The sequence below is a fragment of the Theropithecus gelada genome, chromosome 18, assembly GCF_003255815.1.
Source record: "Theropithecus gelada isolate Dixy chromosome 18, Tgel_1.0, whole genome shotgun sequence".
NCBI lineage: Eukaryota > Metazoa > Chordata > Mammalia > Primates > Cercopithecidae > Theropithecus > Theropithecus gelada.
Genome location: NC_037686.1, coordinates 44394113 through 44412115, shown reverse-complemented (window position 1 = coordinate 44412115; position 18003 = coordinate 44394113).

The window sequence follows — 18003 nt, the reverse complement described above, 5'->3', positions numbered from 1 at the left end:
TTGAAATATTTTGTTTTAATACCAGTGCCTTTTCTTGTTGAACTTCTTGGAAAACCCACTGATTCTGGATCTTGATTTGAATTAATACCCACAATATCTGAGACACTTACACTTTTCAAAAGATTTGTGTGTGCATTACCTAATTAGAGTAGGGGGAGAAGGGCAGCTATTATTATCCCTATTTACAAAACCGAAGCTTAGTGAGGTTCAGCCACATGCCTAGACTTACATACCTAGTTAGTGGTGCAGCAGGGAGAGGACTCAGATTTCCTGGAGGCAAAGTCTGTCTCTGAAACTCCATGAAGACGTTTGCAGCCAATTCCCACCAATATGCCCCAGATGTGAGACACACAAGGACTTTTTTTTTTTTTTTTATAGAGCCATCCATAAAATCCTAAGCCCTTTTATTAATGTATAACCAGGAGAACATCTGTGCCAAGGGGTTGGACTTTTTATGTCTGATATTCGGGAGGAAGTGTGATACCAAGTTGGGGAGGAAGAATGATTTTCTTTGTACTTAGGTTTTCTAAGGACATTGTTTTAATCTGTATCGTGCCAAAGTTGTATCACTGTTAAACTTCTGAAGGCATAACCAGTTGAGTCTTAATTCAAGATATGTTCTCAAGCCAATTATGTGCTTCTCTTGTTTCTGTGATTGCTTTCTAGCCAAAGTGAAGCTTGTATAGGTTGAGTATCCCTTATCCAAAATGCTTGGAACCAGAAGTGTTTCAAATTTTAGATTATTTTCAGATTTTGGAATATTTGCATACACATAATGAGATATTTTGGGAATAAGACCCAAGTCTAAACACAAAATTCATTTATGTGTCATTTACACCTTATCCACGTAGTCTGAGGGTAATTTTATACAATATTTTAAAAAATCGTGTACATGAAGCACAGTTTGTGGTGAGTACTTATGTGAGGGGTTTTCCCACTTGTTTTCTTGTTGGTGCTCAAAAAGTTTTGGATTTTGGAGTATTTCGTGTTTTGGATTTTTGGATTAGGGATGCTCAACCCATATTATTGGCTGTACATCCTGGTCACTTCTGACTTCTGTTTTTACTCGTGGAAGCTTTGCGAATTGAATTCTCAGTGGGTTGTATATTTATACACCTGGCTTAAGCCTTAATTGTATATAATGATGCTTTTTAAAAAATGCTATTTAGAAGACTATTTATTTCTCAAGTGTATATAATGTATAAAAACAAATATATGGTTAGTTTTTACGTTAGGTTAACCAATTTCAAGATTAAAAGTTTTAAATAGTAAAATAATAAAAAATTATAAAGTTCTTAATGGTCTGGCAACTCAATTCTTGTTTTTTTGTTTTTTGTTTTTTTGAGACAGAGCCTCTCTCTGTCGCCCAGGGTGGAGTGCAGTAGCAATCTTAGCTCACTACAACCTCTGCCTCCTGAGCTCAGGTGATCCTCCCACCTCAGCCTCCTGTGTAGCTGAGATTACAGAGATGTGCCACCATGCCCAGCTAATTTTTGCGTTTTTAGTAAAGATGGGGTTTTGCCATGTTGGCCAGGCTGGTCAGGCTGGGTTTGAACTCCTGGCCTCAAGTGATCCGCCTGCCTCAGCCTCTCAAAGTTCTGGGATTACAGGCATGAGCCACTGTGCCTGACCAGTTCTTAAAGTTTGAAAGAATTATAGCTGCCCCAACGTAGAGCTTGACAAAAAGTTACTCTAATATAAGGCATATTCTTTGACACTTATTGTTGGCAGAAGTGGACAGCAATTCACTAAAGAACCAGAACAAGAACATCATTTCACTAAAGATGAGAAGAAAAATTATTTCAATTGTAGCAGCTTGAAGGCCTGAAGGTGGATGTTAGGAAGAACAGGGAGCATGGCTGGACATTGGTGAGCATTAGTGAGATTATTAGGTTTGGTTGAATGGGAACTAGATATCAGTGACCTAGACCAGAGGGAAGCTGATTTCTCTATTGGTTAAAGTCCCAGCTGGTAGTAAGGCTCTATTCTACAGGCCAAGAGGGGTGCAGGTTCTTAGTTTTTCACTGTGCCATTCATAGGGTATTCCTCACATCCCCACAGCCCAGGGATCCCCCACTAGGTCTCCTACCAGCCGATGGAAAGCCAGAAAAGGGAAGGGATGAACAGTCTCCTCTTAAAGACATGACTGAGAAGTTGCCTACATTCTATTGGCCGGAAATGAATCCACGGTCACATGACAGGCTGAGAAATACAGTCTTTATTTAGGGTGCCCATGGGCCCTGTTGAAGATCCAGTTACTATTATTTATTTATTTATTTAAAAGTGACGTATAATAATTGTACATATTTGTGGGGTAAATAGTGATGTTTCCATACATATAAGGTGTAGTGATCATATTGGAATAATTAAGCATATCCATCCTCTCAAACATGTATTGTTGCTTTGTGTTGGGAACATTCAGTATCCTCCTTATAGTTACTTGAAACCATATTTTATTAACTCTAGTTACCCTACAGTGGTATAGGACACTAGAACTTATTCCTCCTGTCTAGCTGTAACCTTGTTTGTTTTGTTTTGTGTGTGTGTGTGTGTGTGTGTGTTTGTGTTTTTTTAATTGAGACGGAGTCTTGCCCTGTCGCCCAGGCTGGAGTGCAGTGGTGCGATCTTGGCCCACTGCAACCTCCGTCTCCTGGGTTCAAGTGATTCTCCTGCCTCAGCCTCTCAAGTAGCTGGAATTATAGGCATGTACCACCATGCCCAGCTAATTTTTGCATTTTTATTAGAGACAGGGTTTCACCATGTTGGCCAGGCTGGTCTTGAACTCCTGACCTCAAGTGATCCCCCTACCTCAGCCTTCCAAACTGTCAGGATTACAGGTGTGAGCCACTGTGCCCAGCCACTAGCTGTAATTTTGTATCTTTTAACAATGCTGTCCCTATTTCCCCTTTCCCCTTACCAATTACTATTTATTAAAAGGGAAATTGGATCTTGCCATCCGTTTATCAGGAATTAATTTTTCTCTGCTAAGGCCCACGAGATAGACCAGAGTACCATTTAAATGATTAAATCCTGTAGTCAATTTTTAGTAATCTTAAACTGATCTATGACTATGAAGTATAATGCATTACATCAGTTTGACTTTATTTCTGGTCTTGTGTGAAAACATTTTAAAATGAGAAGGGAGCTCTCTGTAAGGGGCTTTAATGATGGTGGAAACTCCACTGTCCATCTCTACCAAGGACATTCGGAAACCAGGCTTGATAATGGCTGTAGGGAGTTGGGTTAGACAATAAGAGGTAAGTTCTTCATTTAGCTCAGATGTCAGAGGAAAGCAGAAAATGGTGTCTCTGGCATACTAAAGAAAATTGTTGAAATATCCCAAAGGAAGAGTCGTAACCTGGTTGACTTCAAGTTCCTTGTTGGACTTGGGGGTTCAATTACTAATTAGAGTCAGGGGAACGTCCACACACTTCCTTTGACTCTCCAAACAAGCTGAAGCCCCAGCTCTTGGAAGGATGGATACAAAGTAGGTACTAGAACAGTCTTTGTCATCAAATATGGTATTTCTCAGGTGTCACCTCTGTGTTCAGAGCTACCCTGAGCCCTCTGCCATGTAAGCTCTATGATGGCACAGATTTTTATCTGGCTTGTTTTCTGCCATTGTCTTAGAACCTAGAATAGTGTCTGGAACATCATGGGTGTTCAATGAATATTTAAATAAATAGATGAAGTTGGATATAAGAAACTAGGTGCTTAAACAGGCAGCAGGTAGTCTAGGAAAAGAGCAGTTAGTTTGGAATCAGAATTCTTGGTTTGTCATCCAGCATTATGTGAGCTTTAGGCTAACTAAATATAGCCTTTCTGAGACTCTGTCTGCTCATTTAAGAGACAGAGACAATACTACTCAGGGTTGCTGTGAATGTTAAAGGTACATGGTGAAAAAGAAAATATTCACGTTTTGTAAACATTTGAACTGATAGGAGGACAGTGTGAGACAAAGATACAATAAAAAGAAAATCCTGGCTGGGCACAGTGGCTCACCCCTGTAATCTCAGCACTTTGGGAGGCCGAGGCGGGAGGGTCATGAGGTCAGGAGTTCGAGACCAGCCTGGCCATTGTGGTGAAACCCTGTCTCTACTAAAAATACAAAAATTAGCTGGGCCTGGTGGCATGCACCTGTAGTCCTAGCTACTCCGGAGGCTGAGGTGGAAGAAATTGCTTGAACCTGGGAGATGGAGTTTGCAGTGAGCTGAGATCACGCCACTGCACTCCAGCCTGGGCAACAGAGTGAGACTCCATCTCAAAATAAAATAAAATAGAATAAAATAAAATAAAATCCTTTCCATGTATATGTGGAAATTTTATATATGATAAAAGGTGCCTATTAATCTTTGGGAAAGGAATGGATGGATGATGAGAAAGCAGGCTCATTTAATACCGAGAAACAAAATTAGATCCCTATCTTAACATGCAACAAAGATGAATTGCAAAATACCCATTGGGTACTATGCTTATTACCTGAGTGACAAAATAATCTGTACAGCAAACTCCTGTGACACAGCATTTACCTATATAACAAACCTGCATATGTACCCCTGAACCTAAAATAAAAGTTAAAAAAACCATCAACCCCCCAAAAATAAAAATAAATTCCACCTGAATAAAAGGTATAAATGTGAAAGTCATCATGTTAATAGATATTATGAAGTATAAATTCAAAACCTGTATAAAAACTGAAAAAGTATAAAATGTCACAATTAGAATAAGAAAATTTAAATAGAACAACAAATATTAAATAAATTAAAATGCTAATAAAATGTACTCCATAGGGCTGGACATGGTGGCTCACGCCTGTAATCCCAATACTTTGGGAGGCTGAGGTGGGTGGATCACCTGAGGTCAGGAGTTTGAGACCAGCCTGGCCAATGTGGTAAAACCCCGTCTCTACTAAAAATACAAAAAATAGCCAGGCATGGTGGCGGGCACCTGTAATCTCAGCTACTTGGGAGGCTGAGTCAGGAGAATCACTTGAACCCAGGAGGTGGAGGTTGCAGTGAGCCAAGATCATGGCACTGCTCTCCAGCCTGGGCGACAAGAACAAAACTCTACCTCAAAAAAAAAAAAAAAAAAAAAATAGTGCCACAGAAATGTCCATCCAGCAGGTGGACAATTACCCTTTTGTCAGCCATTCCTCTGTTACTGACTATCAGATCCACATTTCTTTTCTGTCCACCCTGGTCCCCTGGTGCCCCCTTTCCTGGCCCCGTGACATATTGTCATGTGACTCCAAGCATTTCAGCCCCTCATACCCGTCAAGTGCTCCATTTTCCAAATGCATTTGACTTTCTACTCCCTTAGCCCCAGCTCTCTGGTATTCTGTGTAGCTGACTTCCACAAGGGATCTGTTGGGAGCTTGTAACTGAACTGAAGTCACACACATTGTCAATGGCTAGTCGGCCTTTACCTGGCCCAGAGTTGTCTGCATTGTTTAAAGGAGACATTTGTTAATCCAAACTAATCTTTGATTTGCATGGAGACAGTAGAGTAAATCACAAGGAAAGCTTCCTATCCCTAGAAAGCAAACTCAGAAAAAACAAACAAACAAAGAACAAGAAACAAAAGGAAAGGTTCCTGTTGGGGTAGGGAAAGAGTGGAGCAGGGCAGCCGCCTTACACACAGGCTTGGGAATCTTTCTTCTCATCGAGGCCCCTAACATATTCCTGATTTTCACAGTTGATTTCATTCCTTCCCTCCTGAACTTACAGAGCCTTTCAGTAAACACCAGTATTTGTCCCTCCCTGCATATGCCCAGTGGTTTCCATGGCAGCAACAGTTGCCATAGAGAGGTGAAGAGAGGTGTTGATGCCCTCTTTTATAACTGTGGGTTATCTATAAATTGGGGGTGGCCTCTCCTAAAAAAGATTAATATGTAAATAAAAGGAGTAAGAATCAAACAAATATAAATCAGGGCTCAAGTCATTTGTTCTCCTAAACCTCCGTGGTTATCCATACTATTTAACCTTGACTTTGCTTAAATCATACCAGTGCGTGTGTGTGCAGAGGGGAAGGGCTACAAGAAGAGTCTGGAAGCTAGGACAGGTCTGAACAGGTGAGGGCTCAAGGCCAGAGGCTAGCTGGGGTAGCAGGGAGCAGAGTTATCTGGGCCATTTGCTAATTATCTCAGCCCAGACGAGTCCACAAGCTGTGTGGTTTAATACCTTCACCAGAGGCAAATGGTTTTGGACTCACAAGAATTGCTCATGGCCAGAGGCAATGGACAGATGCCACATGAGAAAAGGCTGAGGCCAGGAACAGAGGCAGGGTTATCTCACTGGAATGGAGAAGATAAAATGACATTATCTTTCCTTCTTCCCTGGTTATTATCCCAAGGCAACTTCAGTGGGCTTATTTTGAAGTCAAAGCCTCAACTATTTATTCTGAGGGAGAGCACTCCATCATGACCTCAATAATTCATTTTCATTTTCCTGCCAGAGATGTCAGTCTTACTATTCATCCTGTGTCCTCTATTAGATATACAGAGCTTCCTCCTTCTGCTTAGGCTGCCCCAAATTCCATATAGGATTCTTTTGATCAGCTAAAAAGAGGTCCTAGGAAATGTGGCTTCACAACCCTGGGGTTTGTTTCCCTGACTTGCCTCTCTCTCTCTCTTTTTTTTTTTTTTTTCCGAGATAGGGTATCGCTGTGTGGCCCAGGCTGGAGTGTGGTGACACCATCACTGCTCACTGCAGCCTTGACCTCCTGGGCTCTAGCAATCCTCCCACTTCAGCCTCCCAAATAGCTGGGACTACAGGTGTACTCCACTATGCCTGGCTAAATTCTGAATTTTTTTGTAGAGATGCGGTTTTGCCATGTTGCTCAGGTTGGTCTCAAACTCCTGGGCTCAAGCAATCCACCCACCTTGGCCTCCCAAAGTGCTGGGATTACAGGCATGAACCATCGGGCCTGGCCATGCTGCCTCTGTCTCCTTCAAGGTAAACTTCCTCTTTCCTTCCCCTTCTCCCCGCTTCTTTCTCCTTCTCCCTCCTCTTCATCTTCTCCTTCTCCTTCTTCTTCTCACAGCTTTTTATTGAGTTATAGCAGGCACACAGGTAAATCATATATTTGACATTTTGATACAGGAAATCATCAAGAAACTAAAAGCATTACATCAAGATTGTGAACATACCACTACCAGAAGTTTTCTTGTGCCCCTTTGTAATTCTTCGCACCGCACTCTCCCCAGGTTATCTCTGATCTGCTTTCTGTCCTTACAGAGTAGTTGCATTTTCTAGAATTTTATATAAGTGGAGTGTACAGACAGTATGTTCTCTTTTGTGTTTGCCTTCTTGTACTCAGCATAATTATTTTGAGATTCATCCATATCTTCGCATGGATCAGTCATTTATTCCATTTTATTGCTAAGCAGTATTCCACTGTATAGATAAATTACATTTTGTTTATCCATTTACTTGTTGATGAACTTTAAGTTGTTTTCAGTTTTGAGTGATTATGAGTAATGCTACTATGAACATTTGCATATGAATCTTTGTATGGACATGCACTTTCATTTCCTTTGGGAGTAGGGATAGCTGGATCATATGGAATGTATATGTTTAGCTTTTAAATAAACTGCCAAACTGTTTTCCAAAGTGGTTGTACCATATTACATTGCCACCAACAATGTATGAGAATTCCAGTTGTCCTATATTCTCTCCAACATTTGATATCGCCGGTCTTTTCAATTTTAGTCATGCTAACAGATATATCATGGCAGCTCATTGTGTTTTAACTTGCATTGACCTAATGATGCTGAGTATATTTTAATGTACTTATTTGCCATTGACATATTTTCTTTGGTGAGGTATCAGTTCAAATCTTTTGTCCATTTTGAGGGAGGTTGTTTGCTTTCTTACTGAGTGTTGGGCATTCTTTATGTAAAGGATATAAGTTCTTTATCAGATATATGCTTTGCAAATGCTTTCTCCCCGTTTGTCATTTGTCATTTCATTCTCACATTAGTATCTTTTAAAGAGTGGAAGTTTTACATTTTGATGAAATATAATTTATCAATTTGTTCTTTTAGAGATGTTGATTTTCATATTATCTGTAAGAAGTTCACAAAGACAAACACCTGGTTGGTGGGGAGGGGTGAGGGGAGGTGGAGTCCTGAGATCTCACCCCAGTAAACTTCTGCATGCAAATCTCCATCTCAGACAGTATTCCTGGGGAATTCAACCTAAGATAGATGATTATTTCCTAATCAGTTTGCAAATAATGCAAGGACTTAAAAGATTGTAACTATCAATCTTCAGGCAGCCCAGGAGGCTCAGGTATGAGAGATGGGAAAAACAGAAAGGCAGTTTGTCAGTGGCCCCAGATGGTGTAGAGTCCAAGTCACTTGCCTTAGTCCAAGGGGCTTTCCCTCTCACACCTCACATCACTGAGTGACTCCACCTGACAGTGGGAGGCAGAGAAAGCACCTGGCAGGCTTCTGCCTTCTCAGCGTGGCAGGGACCTGGATGACACAATGGGGAGAGAGAGGGAAAGAGGGAGACTTTCTGTATAGGGCCAAGGGAAGCGGAATAGAGGCTCACCCACTGGGAACAGGGGATCACAGCATTGGAGGGGAACCCTGATGAGGAAGGTAGAGAAGACCACTTTGTAGCTTTTCTCAATTCCTGTTCAATGGGGGCAGAGGAGGGAGATGGGAAGTCAGAGGAAATTGTACCAGAGGTACTATCAAATTGAACATTATGGTATTCACACATTTTTATTCGCCTATGGATGCTGATGAAAACCAGAGTGAACAGAACCGAGGGGTGGGCAAGCAAGATCTAACAGATGGGTTCCCTAATTACTTTTCTTTGCCACAGACATTAACCAATATTGTGTCTTCCATCTTGACATAAATCTTGTCCTATTCTGTCCCAAGGGTATGTGCCCCACTCTTTTTTAAGTTAGAATAGTGCCTTCAAAAAAAGACATGTGCTGGCCAAGTGTGGTGGCTCATGACTGCCCTCTCAGCTACTTGGGAGGCTGAGGCAGGAGGATAGCATGAGCCCAGTGGTTCAAGACCAGCAGGGGCAACATAGGAAGGCCCTGTGTCTAAAAAAGTTTTAAAATGAACAGGCTTGGGCTTCCTCATGTCAGTGAGCTTCACTTTATACAGCAGAGATACTTATATTTTTTTGTAAATTTAATTATAAAATAATGATGAATACATTAATTGTATTATAATGTCCTTTCACATATGTTCCCTCATTTCACCTTTACAATAATCTATGTGGTAGGTATTTCTCCTTGGCAGAGGAGAGCGCTGAGTTCAAGGAGGTAAGTGACAGGTACTAGGCATCTTAATGAAAAAACTTGGATTTAAACTTGGGTTCACAGATACTAAAGCCTGAGCTGTATCCTTCCCTTACAAGCACTGTAAGAATTTGCCTTTCTGCTGACTTCTCTAGTGAGTCTCTCTCTCCTCTCATGTAGAAATATGACTGGACGACGTAGGTCAGATGATTCCTTTATGGCCAGTTCTTACACAGACAGGCAAAGGGGAAATTGAAGTAGTACATGATATCTTTAGATTTCATGCCTGGCTTTGGAGGAAAGGGGTTCTGGTTTCTATGACCTGCCTTGGGGAAGAAATTTGGATATTCATCTGTTATGAGGTGGGGGCTGCCTGCTTTCTTTGGGAGAGTATCCATTTCGAGACTTTCTCATAAGAAAATGGACAGTGGGCTGGGCACGGTGGCTCAAGCCTGTAATCCCAGCGCTTTGGGAGGCCGAGACGGGTGGATCACAAGGTCAGGAGATCGAGACCATCCTGGCTAACACGGTGAAACCCCGTCTCTACTAAAAAATACAAAAAACTAGCCGGGCGACGTGGCGGGCGCCTGTAATCCCAGCTACTCGGAGGCTGAGGCAGGAGAATGGTGTAAACCCAGGAGGCGGAACTTGCAGTGAGCTGAGATCTGGCCACTGCACTCCAGCCTGGGTGACAGAGCGAGACTCCGTCTCAAAAAAAAAAAAAAAAAAAAAAAAAGAAAATGGACAGTGAAGAACCGCTCTCATGTGTCAGGCTGGTGGGAGATTGGCAGTTGCCAAGATTTCCAAACTTGCCCAACTGGCTCTCTGGGGACAACCAGTATCACACACATTCCTGAAGAATGGCCTGGAGATGTTTTATCAGCAGAACCTCCTCCTGTGATGGGAAGGGACACTGCCTGGAAAGAGGAGCAGTTACTGGAACAGGAGGTGCAAGGAGCAGGAATTTATGAACTGAGTCCTGGACATGCTCCAGTTATCAGGTAGGCTCAGAAAGTTCTGGAAGTCATGGAAGGTCCAGCATGAAACCAGGCCATTTTCAGGCCTATCACATTTAATTCTCACTGTACTGGTGTGAGGCCAGTTTTTCTTTCCTTTATTTCAAATGGGAAACAGAGACTTGGGGAGGCTGAAATGCCAAGGCTTAGCAAACGTAAGTGGTGGTTAGGATTTGAGCCCAGGTCGTCTGACTCCAAATCTGTTGTTTTTAATCACTGTGTTCTACTGAATATAGAGTGAGGCAGGATAATGAATTGTATTGCATTCAGACCCATATTTAAGTTATTTCTTCAACATTTGCTTAGTGAGGTGGGAGAGGCTGGTGGTGGGAGGAGGGGCAGGGCAGCAGCTGGCACACATTCTTCACTCAGCAGACTCCGCTAGGTCGTGTAATGCTCCTCCCGCCTTGTAAGACAGACTAGAGCTGCTCTGTGCTTACCTGAGCTTATTATGGGGAGACATCGTCTTTCCTACCTCAACCCGCCCATCAGAGAATCCCTTACAAGCACAAGCAGTTTGGACCCTGAGAGGTGGCCTTGTAAATGGTGTTGCCAGAAGGGTGGTATGCTGAGTTCTGGTTCCCCAGGCACTGCCACTGTTTCCCGTATGTTCAGGTCACAGGCCACCTCCGAGGGTCTCAGAAAACGAAACCCCAAAATGAAGGTTCAGAATCAGCTCTGTCTGCCCTCCTGCTCCTCCTGTCTCTGGCCTCGCTCATTCTCCCCCAAGGCTAGTCATGGAAACTAGACTCCCTCTTCCCCAAGGCAGGTCATAGAAACCAGAACCCCTTTCTCCCAAAGCCAGGCATGAAACCTAAAGATATCATACACTACTCGAACTTCCCTTTGCCTGTCTGTGTAAGAACTGGCCAGAAAGGAATCGTCTGACCTACCTTGTCCAATCATGTTTCTACATGGCTGCTCATACCTGGTCGAATCTAAGCATAAAAATGAACAGTTTCCGCTGTATCTTTGGGTCATAACACCCCCATTCCAGAGAGGGTCCTGCCCAACCCAGGAGGAAGACGTGTTGCACAGAGAGGCCAAGAAGAATCCAGACAGGCCTTGCTGGGTTTCCCCATTCATTCCTTTTTTATTTTTAATTATTATTACTTTTTGAGACAAGTCTCACTCTGTCACCCAAACTGGAGTGCAACGGCACAATCTCGGCTCACTGCAACCTCTGCCTCCTGGGTTCAAGCGATTCTCCTGCCTCAGTCTCCCGAGTAGCTGGGATTACAGGTGCCTACCACTGCACCCAGCTAATTTTTGTATTTTTAGTAGAGACGGGGTTTTACCACGTTGGCCAGGCTGGTCTTGAACTCCTGACCTCAGGTGATCCACCGCCTTGGCCTCCCAAAGTGCTGGGATTATAGGCATGAGCTCCCCACTCATTCTATTAGCATTAATCCTACACTTTTTCTCCAATCGTGTTTCTACAAGGCTGTCTGTATTTTATTGAAGCTAAGTATAAAAATGAACAGTTTCCCCTGTATCTTTGGGTCTTTATTCTGAAGGCTCCTGCATCATGTAGAACTGGGATCCAATTGTATGCCTTTTCTTATATCGATCTGTCTTTTGTCAGTGATTTCCAGCTAACTTTCAGAGGGTGATAGGGAAGTTTTCCCTTGGCCCCTGTGTAAACAATTGCCAAGAGGTTTGTTGAAGAGCTCCTGTTCTGCCTCCTGGCCTTACTCACTGTGGCTGCTGCTAATGCTCTCCCCAGAGCTGGGCGCCTGATGGGTGATGCTGGCCCCACTGGCCAAGCGGCTGCATACTGCCCCTCCTCCCTCTGGCCACACTCCCCTGTTGTGCAGTGGGTACCTGGCTCTTGTTTCCAGCCATTGCTACCTGCTGTGGGTGGCTTCCTACCAGACTACACCTCCTGCTTCCCCTCAGAATGCACACATCCCAGGGAATCAGATGGCTTCCCTATGTATATGCTTTACTCTGGAGAAAGTTTGGATTACATGAAGATCACCTTCAGGGAAGTGCACTCCAGGTTTGCACATCATGATAAGTAAGCGAGGGCCTCTCCACTCCATTCTCTTCTCTGTATGTCATCATCAGTGTACTTCATTAAGGTTGAAGTCCACAGCATTTTAGCTGAATATAAGTCCAACTGAATATTTTTAAAACTGTAATTTTATACAGTAATTCAGACACTTTTCCATCAAAGAGTTAGTAGTCTACCACGAATTCAGTTCATGGTATGGTATAAATCTTTACTGTGCTCAAACCAGTTTTAACAGTGAAAAAAGATAAGCTAAAAGCTTGTGCACAGGTAAGTATGGGTGTGTGAGAATAAAGGAGAGGTACAGAAATGGACAAAGATGACTGGAGGTGACTGGCAAGGAAGACCCAGCAAGAGCCTGCACCTGCTGGAATGTGCTCATCAGAATCCTAATTACTATTAGAGGAAGAGAAAGACAAAAGATCAATGTAATGTTCCCTGAGCCAGGACTAAACCAGCCTAGAGGCACTAAGGAGTCACTGATCCTAATCTGTGCAAAATCAGGAAGTGTTATTATGGTATTGACTGGTATAACAAGATTCACCTGAGCTCTAAAGATGTGCAAATTATTCCATAAATAAAAGACTCTGAAAGAATACTCAGCTGGTGCTTGGAGAATGAGCTTGAACTTTCTGCAGGATGTTACAGGCCTTGGATCATCCCAACCTGAAGATGTGTACATAATTTTTCAGCAACTCCTGGTGGCTTTGCCAAAATTCCATGAAGGCAGAATTGGCTGACACTGCTGAGGAGTGACACTTCATGGTACATGAAGGCCAGGGGAAGATGCTGGCACATCGGGTCTGGCCACCACAGGGAAGGTGGGACAGTTGTGAACATCTGACTGTGGATGTGGATGTAATACCTGAATGATAATGTGTTATCCATGTGATGGTAATTTTCTTTTATTTTGTCCTGGAATTTTGGCTCTCATGTGTAACAGGTAAATGCTCTAATAATGATTTAATAAATGGTCTCCAAATTCCCTTAGGAAAGGTAAGGAGTAATTAATTAAAACAACAAAAATGAAGTGTAGTAAATGTAAATGGTCCAAGAGAATGAACCTTGCTGACTTCTCTCCTTGTACTAATTTATTTCTATTCCAAGTCTTAGGGTCATCAACAGGATTCTTGCTTTTCCTGGGTCTTTTGGGAAGCAAAAAGCATTTTATTTTTAGAGTTCAAGTGATATGGTAGGCATTGTTCAGATCAGATTCTAGTAACAGGCAAAACCACAGAAGTCACTCAAACCTGTGGCATGAGAAACAACACAGTATACAGAATGAGGAGGATGGGAATATTTTAAAGTTAAAAATAAGTAAGGTTCATTAGCAAAAATGGAAGAGTAGGTAGCTCCAAGGGCCTGTCCCTCCACGGAAACATGAAAAACTGCAGCAAAAACTGTCAGTATTAATTTTGTCAAAACTCTGAAAACAGTCACTGGTTTACAGCAACCAAACAATGAATAAATAAATGTTTTAAAAAAACCTTAATATGGTAGAAGAGTTTTGCCATATTCATACTTACCCTTGTCTCATCCCCCTCCTCAGCAAGGCAGCAGTCCTGAAGACTGCAGCCTGCATTCTAAGTGTGGATCTTGGTCCCTGGTTCTGGAAGGAGCAGAGCAAGTCTTATTCTCAAAGAATTGTGTTTGTCTGTTCTAACCTGGCTATGGGCTACCTAAAGGACTAATGCAAAGCTCTTGTCTTTATTTCACTTAACTCAGAACTTATTCATTGTGAAGGAGCATCTGTATGGAGGGAATTCCTGGAAAACATTGCTGGAAAAACGAACAATCCTCTACTACTGCCTGGCCAAAAGATTACAATTAAGGTAAATAGCTGATCACTAAAAGCTGGGAGGAAAAGTTGGGAGGAGTTTTATTGGGAAATGAGGGCATTCGACTGTGTCCATTGTGAATTTAGAAAGCCACCTGCATGTCCAGGACAGGATAAATGCTCAGAAAAGATCTGAGAAGACCTTATGCTTTCAACTCTGGCTGGTCTTTAGACGTGGCACCAGCAGGAAGTGAAGGCAAAGGCAGTGTTGTAAACAACATGGCTAAGCATTGAAGGAGGATCCCAACACAGAGCCCCATTGCAACGTCTATGAGAGCTTTTTTCCCCCTTTTTCTTTTCTATTTTTGGCATCTGGTGTTCAAGGGAATCTCTGTCAAAACACTAGCTGATTACAAGCTAAAGGATCAGAGACCTCAGAGATCACATATGACAAAGAATATAGGCTTTACAAAGATAGTTTAGAAAAGTCACTAAGCAAATGAATAGATACAACCCATAGCAAGCAATGAAAATAAATCCTGAGTGGGGGAAGAATCTGATTTCCAGTGTTAAAGATCCTGTTTTAAACAAAAAGGTATGAAGCGTGCAAAGAAACAAGGAAGTATGGTTCATTTACAGAAGAAATTAACACAAACTATTGCTGAGGAAGCATGGACATTCAACTTACTAGACAAAGACTATAAATCAAAAAGTCTTAAATATGCTCAAAGAGCTAAAGCAAACCAAAAGAATGATGTATGAACAAATAGAAAATATCAAGGAAGAGATAGAAATCATCATAGGAAACCAAGCAGAAATTCTACAACTGAAAAATGTATTGACATTGTTAAGATGGCAATAATCCCCTAACTCATCTACAGATTCAATGCAATCTCTATCAGAATCTCAGTTGGCTTCTTTGCCAAAATTGACAAGCTGATTCTAACATTTATATGGAATTACAAGGGGTCCTGAGTAGCCAAAACAATCTTGAAAAGGAAGAATAAAATTGAAGGACTAACACTTACTGATTTTAAAACTTACTACAAAGCCATACCAATCAAAATAGTGTGGTACTATCATAAGTATAGACATATAGATCAGTGGAATATAGACTCCAGAAATAAACACATACATCTCTGGTCAGTTGATGTGCAACAAGGGTGCTAAGACCATTCAGTGTAAGAAATAATAGTCTCTTCAACAATGGTGCTGGAACAACTGAATATTTACATGCAAATGAATAAAGTTGGATCTTATCTGACACTACACAAAAATTAACTAAATTAACTAAAAGTGGGTCCATGACCATGTAAATATGCACAAAATTATTAGCTATCAGGAAAATGCAAGTTAAAACCACAGTTAAAACCACTTTGTACTCACTAAGATGAGCATAATAAGATGCACAGATAATAACAAGTGTGGGCAAGGATGTGAAGAAGTTGGAATGCGTATACACTGCTGGTGGGAATGTAAATTGTTGCAGTCATTTTGGATAACACTTTGGCAGTTCCTTTAAAAGTTAAATAGTTATCATATGACACAACATTTCTACTCTTAAGTAAATACCTGAAGTAACTGAAAATATATGTCTACACAAAAACTTGTACATGAATGTTCATAGTAGCATTATTCATAATAGCCAAATGGTGGAAACAACCCAAATGTCCATCAACTGAAGAATGGTTAAGCAAAATGTGGCCTATCAATACAATGGATAACAGTCATAAAAAGGAATTACATTCTGATGTGGATGAACCTTGAAAATATAATTCTACATGTATGTTCTTGGCAGCACTATTCGCAATAGCAAATAAATGGAATCAACCTAAATGTCCATCATACATTTAGGTAGGTGAGATAATTCTTTTTTCTTTTTTCTTTTTTCTTTTTTTTTGAAATGGAGTCTCGCTCTTGTTACCCAGGCTGGAATGCAGTGGTGCAACCTCGCTCTTGTTACCCGGGCTGGAATGCAGTGGTGCGATCTCGGCTCACTGCAAGCTCCGCCTCCTGGGTTCACGCCATTCTCCTGCCTCAGCCTCCCGAGTAGCTGGGACTACAAGCGCCCGCCGCCATGCCCAGCTAATTTTTTGTATTTTTAGTAAAGATGGGGTTTCACTATGTTAGCCAGGATGGTCTCGATCTCCTGACCTCGTGATTCACCCACCTCGGCCTCCCAAAGTGCTGGGATTACAGGCATGAGCCACCGCGCCCGGCTGAGATAATTCTTTATGAGCAGTTTTTACACAGACAGGCAGGCAGAAAGAGTAATATGATATCTTTAGGTTTTAGATATCGGCTTTGGGGAAAGGGGTTCTGGTTTCTATGATGCGCCTTGGGGAAGAGGTAGTCTAGTTTCTATGGCTAGCCTCAGGGAGAGAATGAGAGGCCAGAGACAGGAGGGCAGGATAAGGTCAGAGAAAAACTTTTGCATCTGAGGTCTTCATTTTTGGATATTGTTTTCTGAGTCCCAACAACAGAAATGTCCAGAATAGGCAAATCTATAGAGACAGAAAGTCGATTAGTGGTTTCCTTTGGTTGAGGGGCTGGGGCTAGGGCTGGGTGAGGGACATAGAGGCAGTGACTGCTAAATGGTACAGGGTTTCTTTTTGGTGTGATAAAATGTTCTGAAATGGATTGTACTGATGGTTGTACAACTCTGTGAACATGCCACTGCTGACTTGTACTCGTTAAATGGGCAAATTGTGTGGTATGTTAATGCTATCTCAATAAAGTGGTTAAAAATGAGTAAGGAGAGCCCATGTGTAAGATTCTGAGTGTTGAAGGAGGGAAGCTGCAGCTGTTTGTACCTCCTGGAGTGCTCCTGGGACCACAGCTGAGGGCTGTGTAGGGAGATAGGGAGGGGGCCTGGCCTGGACACTGCAGAGGCTGAAGCCAGTAGGCATTTGATACTCGAATGGACAAATTCTGAAGTTCCTGGCTCTTTGTTAATGCCCAGTCAGTGAGGGGGAAGAGAAGAAAAGAGTTAGGCTTAAGTCTTAGGATTTGGAGCTTGGAAGGGCTTTTGGCGGTGGTCCAAAGGGATTTTGAATTAAGGCTGTAATAGAACCAGCCATACTGTATATTTGCACATCTCTTCACCCCTCAGTGAGCATTACACCTGGGGTCTCATTTGGGGTCTTTGTCTACGAGACTGAGGGGCTGAGAGCAGGAGGATCTCATTTGGCATTTCAGCATGAAAATCTGGCTCAAGGAAATCAGTTACCCCTAAGAATTCTCATCTCCCATTGTGGCGTATGGCATTTAAGTTAAATGAAAAGATTTCTCCAGCAGCAAAGCTCATAAAACACTGGGCTGAATCACCTCTGGGAAGACGTGGGACCTTTTAGGTAGGAAGATACTTGCGAATTAGATGTAACCCAGAATGAGACTGGGGCATGGATCATTCAACCTTGGAAAGCCCCACAGTCAGGGGAGAGGTTGTGGTTTAGCCTGTTGAAGGATCAAGATCAGGTGTGATCTAATAGGTTGAATAGAGTCAAATGGGTCATTTCACCCAAATTTTAAACCAGCTATTGCTGGCCAGTAATTTATTGTGTGATGCTGGGTAAGACACTTGCCTCTACGAATCTGCTATAAAGTTGTAAGTAAGGGCTGGCTTTGAAGGAAATCACGAAGCTGTTTTCTGCTTTCTCTGTTGCTGCTATACTTCAGTTTCAACTGTGCTTGTGTCCCAAGTGCCAATATTACCCCAATCTGGTTCCAACTCCTGTTCCTTAGTAACTTGGCTGGCAGAGAAGCTTCAGAAAGAGAATGGCATAGGTGAAACCATTCTGGTAAACAAATTCATGCTAAGATATGTGTGACTAAGAGTTATTTAATATGTGGGATACAGAGAGGAAGTCAGTTACCTTACGGAACAATTTAATGAGCTCATTGCAGTAGCTTTTGTTTGTTTATTTTGT